This window comes from Eurypyga helias, unplaced genomic scaffold (genome assembly GCF_000690775.1).
Source record: "Eurypyga helias isolate BGI_N326 unplaced genomic scaffold, ASM69077v1 scaffold31871, whole genome shotgun sequence".
Taxonomy (NCBI): Eukaryota; Metazoa; Chordata; class Aves; order Eurypygiformes; family Eurypygidae; genus Eurypyga; species Eurypyga helias.
Window position 1 is genome coordinate 47,367 of NW_010233267.1, and position 13,672 is coordinate 61,038.

The following is a 13,672-nucleotide window of genomic DNA, read 5'->3' on the forward strand; positions in this document are numbered from 1 at the left end:
AATTCTACACTGGGCACTGCTATTGTGAGGTACTCTTCCTACTTTCACTTATATGAAACACTTGAGAAACAAACTCAGGCAAAGAACACAGATTTTTATTTCACCTCAGTTTCTCCCTCGGAAAAACTGATCTTCATACTGTGCCAGTGCACGGTATCTTCTGTACTTGGTACTGCAGGAAGGTGTGAACTGTGTATAGGATGCTCTGCGAAAGTGAAGCTGAGGGTGGCGTCATTCAGCTGACTCTACTTCTTCTCAGAGAGGTGTCTTTAAGCTCACTCTCCATAGGCAAAAGGGAAGAGGGGCATGGCCAGAAGGTGAGTACTCCATGTGAAGAGAGGGTATGACTTCCTTCTGGGAGGCCCTCTAGATCTCTTGCAGTGAGGGAGTGTAGATGACTAGCATGGGCTCAACACCCAACTCATCTGAGTGGAGTAGATGAGCTGAATCTCACCCTGAGGAGACATTGGTCTTCATAATCTTTGCAAAGTCAGCAGTGAAAAAGGGCTCCAAATAAGCTGATCAAGCCAGCGTTTAAGATAGAATTTGCTTCCACTGAGCTTCCAAATATTTCAGTCTCATGCCCAGTTCTGGCATCCCTTCTGAGAATGCTTAGAAGCCGCTTGGAGGTGTACGCTGTAGGAAAAGCAGGTATGTTAGTCCCTCTTTGTTTCTTATAAGCAAGTAAGACTATATGAGTGTCTTAGGCTCACAAGCATGTAGTGCTGGAATTTGATGCCTTAGATGAGAGTAGGAGGAAGTATATGGCCTTTTCTTGTGAGCATAAACACATGAGAATGCTTTGACAAGTCTGGGCCCCATGTACCTGAAAAATAGCAGTTTGCAGCTCTACTTCTCCTCAAAGTCTGATCCCCGACATCACTCTGTAATGAACATCCATCACTGCCCGCATGGGCAGGGGTCAGAAGGCTTGCTTACCAAAGGCCATGGGTTTGGGTTCACACATGCAATGTGATAGCCTGAAGTTAATTATCTGTAGCTAGATGGTGTGAGACACTCAGCAAGGTTGATAATAGTCAGCAGAAAAACAATGTCCTGGACTCCGGTGGAAAAGAGCTGGTCCTTTTGTCTGGCCTTTGGGTCTGCCCCTATAATGACTGCAGATGCGATGTACAGCGTAGACGTCTTTTTGTCCCTACTAAAAGATCTCAATGTCAGATACTTCCTGCACACTGAAAATGAGTACTAGTACAGCTTGAATAATGAGAACTTGTGTTTTTTGGGAAGGGGAGGAATAATTATAGCAGAAATGGTGGAAGTTTAAAGAGAACTATCTTGTTACAGAACTGTGAGCAAGAGTTGGGAGATAGTATAAAAAGGGGATAGTAAAAAATATAGCAAGATCTTTTTTTCATCAGATTTTAGTATTCTTAACAGTGGCAGCTGTTGTTTGAAACCGTTTGTATGGAGTCTGTCCCTAACATTCATGATGGTACATGAGATAATAGCTGCGGGAGGATCTGTGCACCCATGTGACTCCCATTCTGAATGCAATAACATATTCCAGCAGAAGCAGAGAATGTTCAGGCAGATATCTACTGTGAATTTTCTTGAATACATGTGATGGAGCAGAAGTGAGATGAAAGAGGTGAAAATAGGAAATACGGCTTTCCACTTTCTAGTCGAGTTGTATGGCACACTTTCTATCTTTCCATGTTAAAAGGGTAGTACATCTTCTTCTCTTGCAGGTGAGAGATGCCCATAAACAAATCAGTGGGGAGAAAGAAGGTGAGATATTCCTGCTTTTAGCATAGAATATCACCAATAATACACCAATCACTGTGCATATTTCCTTAACAGTCCTTTAGGGAAGAAAAGATGATGGACAGGTGATAGTGATCTGTGATTCCTTTTTCCACTCAGCTGCTTTTGTACTTCTATACAACTTCTCCAAGGAATTCTATCTATAGAAAGATCAGTTCTGTTCCAAATTCACATACTAAATCTAAACTATCTTGATATTTTCTATATACGATTGCTTTAGTATTTATGATTTTTTAATACTAGGTATTTCCTATATGGTCTATCTCTTTCAGGAGAAACACCAAGTTAACTGAATAAAGCTTAGAGCTGCAGCAATTTGGTGTTTTGGAATCTTGATTTCGACAACAACAAATTTAATCTATTTTACAACAACACTGTGAAGAAAAGAGAAAATCCAAAGACTAAAGGCTAGTGTCTGTGGTTTAAAATTCTTGAAACCATTGGGGAAGAAAGAAACTAAAATTTCTTACTGAGGCAAGTGTTCTTGTTAAAAAGCAAAAACTTGCTTTGTCCGTGAAAGTGACTCATGCTTTCTGAGCTTGTCATTGCTGTAGGAGCTGCAGGGCTGAATGAAAGAAGATGACACCACCCAAGGCACTTAAATGTTTTCTTTCCAGGCTATTGAAGCTAATGTCTTGGAAAGATAAGAGTGATCCTGAGAATAAAGAACTGAGCGAAGAGCCAAGGGGCATCACTTCATTTCCCAGCCCTGATACAGTTTTCCTCAACTCTCAGGCAAATCACTTAATGTCTATTTCTATTTCCCTCTCTGTAGATTTGCAGTGGTATTTTTCCACCTTATTTGGGTGGTGGTTTGATTTCTGAAGATCTTAACAGTAGCAGGATAAAGCATACAACACAGGAAAAATATTTTATTAAATGACACTTCACCATTAAGGGTCACGATGAAACATTATGGCCTTAAGGGATCGTCTGGGGGAAGAACTGTACTTGATTCTTCAAAACTTCAAGAACACATCGGCAAGTTTGAAACTGAAGGGTATAACTCCACTGAAATCAAGGCAGCAATACCAAAAATTGATTTATTCAAGTTGTTTGAAAAATATGATATTTCTGGAGTAGCCACTGAAAGGTTAGGAAATACTGTGAAATTCTGATCCGAGGCACGTAGCACAGGAATCCTGCAATTTGACCTCACTGAAAGTGGGTGGTGAGATCTTCACCCAATTACCTGATAGGTGAAAGACTAAATTAGTTGGTGGATAGTGATGTGAATTCATGCTGAAAGGATGTATGCCTTATGGGTGGTATAGGACTGTCCTGTGATTAAAAGAACAGCCTGTTTCAGCTTTCATGTGCTTTAGCTGTTTGGCAGTCCGTGGTGCTAATGTGAACTGCTGAAGGAGAAAACACCACATGATACTTGCTTTATTTTTCTACCTTTTTGCTTCTGTTTGAAGATTCCCAAATTCAAGGCCTTTAAGAATGCTTCTTAAGGGGGGTGAGGGAAACAGCATACATTTCCAAATATGCCACTTGTGTTTCTGCCTTCTCTCTCACAATTTTGTCAGCATTGTTTCTTTCTCTTCTGCGGCCCTGCTGCCATTGCCGCGTGGGGCAGACGAGGAACGTGTCTGTGTTAAGCTGCAGGCAGAATACCTTTTGACCAAACCACGTCCAGCAAACTTCACAGGCAGTTTTAACAAGGCTTCTGGATCCGATAGGACTGTGAAGTTAGCCACTGTGACAGCAATTTATAAGCTGTGAATAGAACACTCTGCTGATTATATTGATTTTGAAACCTACCACCAAGGCTGCTATTCATTGACGTTCTTGTTGGCAGTGTGTCATGGAAGCTCCATCTATGTTAAAAGTGAGATGTATTAATACTAGACTTGTCAGATTTGTCTGGACTCAAATCCAGGCAGTGCAGGCTTCAAAGGTATCATCAAGAAGATTCCCTGTGTCCTTGGCAGTTTGGATTTTGCCAGGTTTGGCTTTACTATAACCTGCATGCCTCACCTAAAATATTCTTTCCAGGTCGTATCTGAAGTCTGCTAAGTACAGCAATAGAGTCTAATTAATAATCTTCTTGGCTGTGAATATGCATTTTCTCAGGTTAACAGTTGTGAAGACTCTAGGATTGTTCTTTGCCCATGGAGGGCTTTCTTAAAATGTGACGAGGACAAAACATTTGGGTTGAAGTCAGCTGTTGGCATCTGGCCTGTGTTAGCACAAGTGATGGCAGCTACACTTGGGTTTGCAAAGTAGGGCACGCTGCAAGGCTTTGGGCCCTGTGGCTTAAGCACTTCCCACAGCCCACCCAGAACTGTCAGCAAAGGCACAAAAATGAAATGAATTGAAAAGTCTTGACGAAAACCTTGGGGGGCTGGTATGTTCCCTCGTCTCCCTGCAATAAGGAAAGTCTTTAACTTTTTTAATTGCTTCCATTTTTTTTCTCCTTGCTGGTGACATTTTTTCCCCAAGTGACTACAATGGTAGTTCATTTATCATTTTTCCTTTCCCAAGACCATGTGACTTTGTTTTCCTTAATTTTATTTAATTGATTATAACTAATTGACTCTTAGCTTAGGGAATAGAAATTTTTGAGCGTACTGGTCTGGTCTTAATTTATTTTTGGTTAAGTCTTTCTCCCAGCCCATGACTGAAGAACAAGGTTATTCTTTTTTTTTTTTTTTTTTTTTAAAGTGCATATGCAAAAAAACCCCAAAACTCAACACCACCCAAAAAAAAAAAAAAAACCAAACAACAAAAAAACCCAAAACCAAGAGTTACTAACTTCTTTTAGATTAACAGGCAGTCTGGGCTTCATTGTATGAAGCTTACCTTGATATCCCTGAAGTGTTCTGTTGGCTGTTGATTTCACTACCCCTCAGATGCAAGCACAACTAGATCCCCTCTGAATCAAGGTTGTACATATCTACCTACATAAACATGTATTTTCTTTCCTTTCTGGAGTGTGAATGTATTATTTTGAAATCTAGGAACAAGGCACAAGAGCTTACTCCAATGCATCATCTTCACAACACAATAGTTGTTTTGCTCTTTTAAGAGGGAAGGAAAACAGATTTCCTTGGCAGTGAAAATAATTACATTTCAATCTCTGTTATGTAAATAATTATATTTATTTTCTTATGTAAAATACTTGGAGATCATTGAGACAAAATGTTTATTTGATAAATGCATTTGAAACTTAAACATTGACTAAATAATACAGATTCATGAGTTTTCACAATGCAGCTGCTCCCTTTCCTGGTTCCTTGGAAGTAACCCCTCCTCCTCTGTGGGGAACAGTCAGTGGTGGTGCCCTCTGCACACCACAGTCCCTGAGGAGTATCCCAGGGAAGACTGTGATGACTGAGGGAACTGCTGGACATGACCTTCTTGGGTGTTTTTTGTTCCCCTTCCCCACACAATTTCTGCCATATTTTCTGCTCTGGGTTTTAGAGGAGGACTCCAAGTAGTCCCTTGATCCTGAACAGATCTTGATCAAACTGCTGACAAAATTGTTTTTGTGGTTTGCGTTGTGGATACTCGCCAGGGGTGAGGGGCATTTCTCAGTGGCACAGTGCTATTTCCATTAATCTCTCTGCCTCCTCACGCCTTCCTTTCTGCTGCCTGGTGATTATTACACGGGCTTCCTCTGTGAATTAACAGAATGTGCAGGAATCCTCGCTATACCATGAAAGGCAAGAAACTTAAAGAAACTTCTTTTGTCCAGGATCTGTGCTTTACCCAAGAGCACCATCTCCTGGCTGTCATTCCTCCCCACGGCTGGGAGTGCTGCAGCTGAGAAATTCTGCTTGAAGGGTATGATCACTAAGGAGAAGTGAAGCCTTGTAAACCTGAGCCTGGTAGGGGACTCGCTGTCATTTTCTATTTAACAAATGCCAGAGATCTCTCTGGACTATTTTCACTTGCTTTTGCAGGCATGGCCCTCTGACCTGTTCATTAGTGGCGGGGCTGGGGAGAGTCTTCAGTATTCCTTGCATTTCCTGGCTGGCTTTCAGTACTTCTCTGTATGGTCCTGCTGCTCATCGTATTCTTGGAGTGAGTTCCCTTTTCTGGCTCTTATTTAGTTGCTCTGCCCTTAACTTCATTCTTCTGGGCTGCTTTCTGACCATTAAAATCTCTGTATCTTGACCAAATGGCAGGTCCCTCTGAAATACTTCAAACACCAAAGAAATTGTCTCAAGGACCTCATTTTGGTCCGATACGAGATTATATCATTGAGATTTAGGAGAGATCTGTACATGGAACTGATGCTGGTTCAGGTCAAGGGAAACCTCATGAAAAGCCTGTCATTAAAAACTGAGTGCATATAAGTGTGATTGCCAAAAAAATCTCTTCTGAGCCAGTGCTCTCCCCTGCGTGTGTCACAGCAAAAACAGGCAGAAGCATAGTGAAGTCTTCGAACGTGAAAAGGGCCCAATTAACAATCAGGTTAATAAACCCATTTCAGTTCATAGATGCCCTTTATTTACAGGCACTACTTCAAACTTTTTTCTATTGTTCCATTACAATCTGAAAGATCCAGTCACAACAGGGAAGAAGTTTGTCATGACAGTCCTTTCACTTGGCTAGCATCTTGGACAGACAAGATACAGGTATCTATCCAATATGTGGTGGCCATGTGCTCTGGCTAAAAAAAAAAATAGTCATTGCAATGAAGTGTGCATGATGGAGACAAGAAGGTGTCTCTGACCTCGTTTTGCACTGTTTTGCTATCACATGAGACACGTAAACCAAGGGAGATTTTACTTACGAGGAGAAACTTCAGAATTGCAAGGATGGTTAAGCATGGAAGAGATTTCCTTGGGGGTGGTGAAGTCCTTATTCTTAGAGGCTTTCAAGAACAGATTAGAGAAATGTCTGTCAAGAATAGTTTGTGTTGCTGAGCTGCCTTAGGCAGAAAGATAGACTGAATGACCTTTTGAGGTTCTCTTCCAGCCCCGTTTGGATGATTAATCCTCAAAGGGAGTGCATATACTCTGTGCTACACTTGATCTGAGCTAGATTGTAAGCACGTTGGTTGTTAGTGCAAAGCAAACGCTCTGGCTGAACATCACTCATAAATTTTGCTTCAAGTGTCTGTATTGCAGAATGGGGAGCTGGTTTTATGTGTCTGAATGGAAGAGCCTTAAGGGTGAGGTGACTGAACTCCCTGGGATGCTCTGTCATAACTGGATGGTGTTAACCTCTACTGGAGGCAGGAGAACACTCCTCCTTCGTACCCTGATTAATCGTAGTAGATTCTGCTACGCTCTGTTACATACAACCTTGCCATGAGTACAAGAAGATGGTCGACTCCCATTCATCCAATAAAATCTTTATTCACCTCGTGTTACCATTCCAATACAGATACTGCATGTTGTACTAGCAAGACTAAATAAGTCTGAGGTTTTGCAAGGTGTGTATCTTCCTAGGTAAATCTGGAGAATTTAGCATGGCAGGCCCTCAGAGCAGCTTTTTTTGACGTTTTTTGGGCACTATTACAAGCACATAATATCACGTGGGAAGCGATAAAATGGAGAATTCCTTTTGGAAACACTTGGAGACCTCCATTGCTGCAGTTATCACTCCCTATCACTTCGGACTGACACAGCTGCACAGATGGAGTTACAAGCGATCTTATCACATGAATCTCATTAGCAAGGGCCCACTGAAGTATTTTCAAAGTGCCATTTCAAAGCATACCGCTGTCCACCCCGCTTCCATCTCACTCTTACTAAAAATGCCTCCACCAAAATATCTGAATGAAGTCAATGAGAATGTAATGCATCCGTCCCTTTTTGTAGTTTCCCTTGATAAACCAATATTTCACTAGAATGAGTCTGGAAGACTAGTGCTCCAGTTTAACATGGGAAACATTGTTCAGCAGCACTTGCTTTGGGTCTTACACACTGTCAGTGAGGTCATATATTCAAAAGGGATCTAAACGCTAAGCTTTACCAGATAGGATTTGTATTATGCTCTTGACAGGCAGTATTTATGCTTCAGTAAAAAAGTTTCTTGCACATTAAAGTTGCGGTAACTGGTACAACCAGTCTCTGGGTGTATTTTTAAGCTGCATAATGTACTGCTCACTATCCCTTGATTATAGCAGAGATTCAGATTTTATTTGAAGAACATGTCTGTGTGTGAATGTGCTGCAAGAGTTCCAAATCTATTTACATCAGATACAGGTTTCTTCTTCCATTGCTCTTTAAGCCAGTGTGGTCTGGTCCCTGAGCTGTAGCTCAGTAAGCCTGTATGACTCCATCTGGTAGCTCTGTGCTGATCTTAGACCTGTGTGAATGCCATGAGCAGAGGTTTAAATGGTGATGTTTTGGTTTATTTTAGTAAATGCCCTTCTGAGACATTGAAGCTGCAGAGTAAAGTTTTCTGAGAAACCTCCTAGTAAGCCTCTGCTCAGTGCTGAGCAGCAGCTCTGTGGATCCACCCCCTAGTCAGCATTATAAGTAAGTGTGAAAAAGCCTGAACAAGATTCAAATTTGCAATACTTGGTCTTGAAGGTTGAGCACCCACCAGTAGATCATTGTAATAGCAGCATCTCGGTTTCATAATAATTAAATCGTATTCCAGTTTGAAGACAGGAGTGACTGGTACTTAAATTCATATTTAGACCCTGAACCTCTCAGAAGCCCTAGAGATATTTGGAGACAGATTTAGCCTACGCCAGACCAAATGCGGGTTATTTTAACCCTTTTTTCCCCCCTTGTTTTAAAATATCTTTTCCCTATCCCTGTCCATTTTTCTTCAGGGAGAAAAGGATTTGGAAAAGTATGGAGTTATCAGAAACCAGAAAGGCATAACAAGGATTTTGTCTGAATGTTGCGAACCCTGATGAGAGCAGGGAGTTTTCTGTATGTCATTGACAAGCTCTCTCTTGAGGGAAAATGGCTAAGGATCATCAGTGAACTTGTATCCTTACAGATCTGCTGAGATGGTGTAAGAAAAGGCAGGAAATATTCACTGGGGTGAGAGGAGTGAACTACAGGAACATCACCTGTAAATGAGGGGCTATTTGCACTGATGTGTTCCACTGCGAGCAGAACCAAAGAGAGCCTGACCTGCCTTACTGCCCTGTCTCCTCCGTGGGTCTGCAGAGCCTTCTGTGGCCTGTCCAGACAGGACCTTTCATGAGTGCTAAATTTGCATTTCTTTACAGAATGTTCTCTCCATATTATTTTTGTACATGCAATTACATGGCAAGCATACTTGTATTTCTCTTGATGAGAGTGTTTACAAGACCAGCATTTGTGATGCTTTTAAACGTGAGATTATTTAGCCTTCTAATTTTAGAGCTGTTTCTTTCTCTCCTCTATGCAAACCTGGTGCTACCAATTGTAAATTAGCCTCAGCTTCAAGCTGCATAATTTAAAACAAATTAAGAGATCAATTTTAAGAAATAAGGACATATTCTTTTCCCCCACATTCTCTTTCTTGCACTTGTATCCTTCACTGTGGACTCTCACTAATAATAGCACATTATAGATTAAAGCTTCTCACCAGGTCCCAGCTTCCGCCTGGAGGATCTTATATGGGGAGATCCAAAGGGGGTCCACTCAAGTAAGGATTCCAGTCAGCAGACTAATGAAGTAGGCAAGTGTTTGTGTGACTGATGCCCTGTGACAATCTCATGGCTGTGACGAATAATGAGGTTCAGTGCTCTGCAGACCCCAGACTCTGCTGCTGCCCCTCAACACGCCGGGAGGCAGCACCAGAGGACAGGGAGCTCTGGTTATCAGTAAGAAATAACAAGCTTTTGTGCTTCTTGGGCTGTGGCTGCATCCAGAGCGTGGTGCTGTGAGGTGAACTTGTGTGTGGAAACTGCTCTCAGGATTCGCCTGTCTCTGTACCACCTGATGTGCAGAAGCTGGGGAGGCGGTGAGAGATGTTAAAAGGCTCGATGCAGAATGCTAGACCTTTCCTTTGTGTTTGTCCTTTTGCCAAAACAAATTTAGTGCTGGAGAAAGCTGTCAGCTTCTAGAGCTCGAGAAATGTGTCTTCTCTAGCTACAGCTGTTATGGGATGATCCTCTTGCCCTTGTTTTCTCACCAGATAGGTCTTGATCTCAGATCTTCTTTTGAATGAGACTTCTTGCTCTAGAGAGATCCCACAAAATGCCAGTGGACTGACCCTCTTCACACCAGGTTATGCAGGGATAATTCAAGCCTGTTAGCATTTATCCACATGCCCACCAGGCCTGTTGCCCAACTGAACTTATTCCTAGCTGCCTTTTTTCCCCCTCTTCCTTTTCCTCTACCTCCCTTCTTGAAAAGACCCCTGTCTCTGTGAACTGCCTCTTCCATTAAGTTCCACGGTGAATGCTGACTGCTGCTGTGGATGTCTTGTGTGACTGAACCACTAACAAGAAATAGGTTACTGCTGAACACACTAGCTTTGAATTCTGCTTTAGGGTCGGAAGTGATTTTGGTGAGGGGGGATTTCTTAGCCGTATTGTTAATGCCTCTTGATCACAAACCTCACAGCAACAGGTCAGCAGAGACTATCTCTGGGACCTTCCACAGAGAAAGCACTGGCTTCTATCAAATAAAATAGAAATATTTCTGGTAAAGGCCTACTGCTTGTGTTAGCTTTCCTCTGTTCTGGAACCAGAACATGTAAGATTGTAATCTTGAGCAGGGAAGCTTTGAACTTGAGAGAGGTTGATAACAGGAGACACATCTTTGTTTACAGCCAATTTCTGAAGAGGTAATTGGCAGATTATTGCTGTGCTGTGCCATCATTCATTTCTTAGCAGTCTGCACCAGTAAAAATATGCTAAAGCCATCCCCGAGTTTTATTGTGAGGATGTTTCTATTTGTGACTGGTGAAACCTCAGTGGAGGAGGATCTTTGGCCATTTCTGGTCTTTATTATCAACAGTGCACCTCACTCTACAGAAAAGCTGTCTGCCCACACATCACTTTTTCCCATTTTTAGATTACTGTCTCAGTAGGGTGTTTTATCTTCAAACAAACCTTGCATGATTGTAAAGATAAAATATGTATAAGAGCATTAATAATTGTTTGGGTGAGTCAGTTTATCACAAGAAAGTAGAGGCTTCCCATCCCTCCAGAACAGGACTAGCAGTAAAGCTAGCTCTTTTGACTTTGTCAGTGACCCACTGAGTGACTTTATCCAGCAAGGACACCAATTAGCAGTAGTTTAGTCCAATGGGATTAGCTAGAGACTGCTAAATTCCTGTCATATATGCCACTGAAAGGCCAGCACCAGCCTTTCCTTGCTGAACTGGGTATGAATGGGCATATGAAAGGTGACTTATTCTATATTCTATTACTTATCCCCTTGGGCCATGCAGTCTTCCCCTCTAAAGCTGAACTTTAAATATGATACTTGTTAAGGCTTGTCTAGGCTTGAGGTTTTGCTCATATAAATTCTGACAAGAACAAATGACGCTAAATTGTGACCAAGCCTTTTTTTCTCTCCATTCCCTTGCCCTTCCAGGTCTGCTGTTTGAAGAGGAAACAGAATCAAAATAGGTCAGAAAGATAAACAGCTGCTTGAAAACAAGTTTTCCAGTTCTCTTCCTCATAGAAAATTTACTGCAACGTGCTGTGCAACAGTTGAAGGCAGCACGGCTGTGACAGGTACTTTTCTATTTTAAAATTGTCTCTTAGAGCAGGTAAGGAGCATGTCAAGCTGCACGCAGAGCTCAGTGGAGAAGAAGACATGGTGGAATTCAGTTTTCTGGGCAAAAGCTCTGTCAGATACTACAAGAAAGTATTGATGGAAAAGCAGGTAGACCAAGACACATCACTAACAGGTATTAGGAACCCGGTGTATCTGGCAGTTAGGACACTAGGCACAAGAGACGCTGGGAATTGTTTTTGACTATACTATCATGTATCATTTCCCCACTTGGTCCTGCTCTGCTCTGCCTTTTTTTTTTTTTTTGCTACTGTGGCAAGTACCAAAGAGCAGTGACTGTGGGCACTGCAAAGGTAGATGAATGTAAAGTCTGACTTCAGCTGATGGCAGCGCTGTGATGTGAGTTTGAGTCAATCCGTTCTTTCAGTTTGAGTGAAACAGCATATTTAGAATGGCAAATGAAAAACAATGAGTGGAGGTAGGAGCCTGCCACCACCAATTTAGGGGGTAGGAGGGATCGCTGGCTAACACCTCATCCCATCATAACCCTCCTTTTGTCAGGAAGCAGCAATAGCCAGTCGGACTTCCCATGGATCCTGCAGTGGCAAGGTTGGCAGGAAGCCCGTGGCCATTGTGTTTCTCGCAGCAGCCTTCCGCTCAAGGCAACCGCCTGCTTTGCCTCTACCTGGAGCTGGCCGTGAAAATACACTGCTGCTGAAGAGAGCCCGCATAGCATATTTGTCAGTTCAATTAAATTAGCTTAAAAAAATCTCTTATGTTAAATAGATGCAGCTTTCTTACATATTCAAGGACTGTTTTTCAAGGACTGTGTGTACAGCATCCAGCCTGCCAGGGCTCTGATCTCATTGGGGATCTTGAAGCAGTATCAGGAGCTGACTAAATACAATTTTACCGAGGTTGAAGCAACACGTCCTTTGGCTTAGGATAATGGTACTCTGCAAAGCTGCTTGAGTCTGCTATTAGTCAATGGTCCCTGTAAAAATACTCGGTGGTGTTGCAGCGGGAAAGAGGATAAAACCAAACTGTCTTGTGCCAAGTGATAAAACCTTTTGTATATGGTTATACTGCTATCCTTTGCCCTTATAGTGCCTTTCACAGAAGGATCTCGAGACATTTTCCAGACGTTAGTTAATTAATCTCCATAACATCCCTGTGAATTAGGTGACTTATCTACTATTTTACAGACGGGTGAACTGAGGCGCGTAGAGGTTAAGTGTCTTTCCCAAAGTTAAACAGTGAATTAAAGGGAAATGCTGGTAGTAGAATGGAGGGCCACAGCTCTGTTTAACAGCCCTGTTCTCTCACCAACACTGGTGAGAGAACACCAACCCAGGAAAGGTACCACTCTCTCTACACCATGTCCTGTTTAAAAGGAAAGTCATAAAGTTCAAATATTTCTGTGGGTGTTTGCAAAATATTAGCTCATTAGTAAGCATCTTTCTCATAATTTAAATACATGACATGGATTCTTAGCTATTAAATGAAAGATTGTACTCTGTAAAATAGTTTCTTACTTGAAGCCAATTAAATCCTCCTCACAGGGGAATAAAATTGAGTTTAGAGACACCAATTGCATGTGTATGTTGCCATAAAAGCACCAACACCTCGAACTGAAATGTCTGTTTTTGAATGGCTTCCACGTTCGGCAATATAGGCTCTCTTGTGCCTTAGAGAAACTGATTTTCTGCAAATGTTTGGCAGGTTTTTCAGTCATACTTTTTTTTTTTTTTCCCTAATCAGAAAAGGGAACTACTGAATTGCTTCATATTTAAGGAGACATTCCAGAAGTTGGAGAATACATGTTTTATACTTGCAGCTTTTGACAACCTGAGAAAAGGAGGTAGGTATTCAATACCTGTCCCACATGGTACAGCCTGTCCAAGTCAATATATACAACAAGAAGGGCAGTGGTCTTGTAGAATGCTGCAGGTATAGTTGCCACCTGTCTTTTGGCAAGTACCATATTTACTGGCATAAAGCCCATTCATCTTTGAAATGCTCCAGCTGCTGCTGATCTATTCTATTTTAATAAAGTGCTTAAAAATCTCCAGCTGTTTATGAAGAACCAGCGCAAAGGAGATGATCTATTTGACAGGCAGAACGTGAGGATGGGCCTCACAAATACTCCATTGTGACTTTGGTGATTAATATTGACGTGTTGAATTTGGCAGCTCTTACTGAAGCAATCTACTGCCAGATGGTGAAAGAATGGAGGGAGGGTGGAAGGAGAGGCAGAGGGACTTTCCACCTGCTGCTACCCAGTCAGT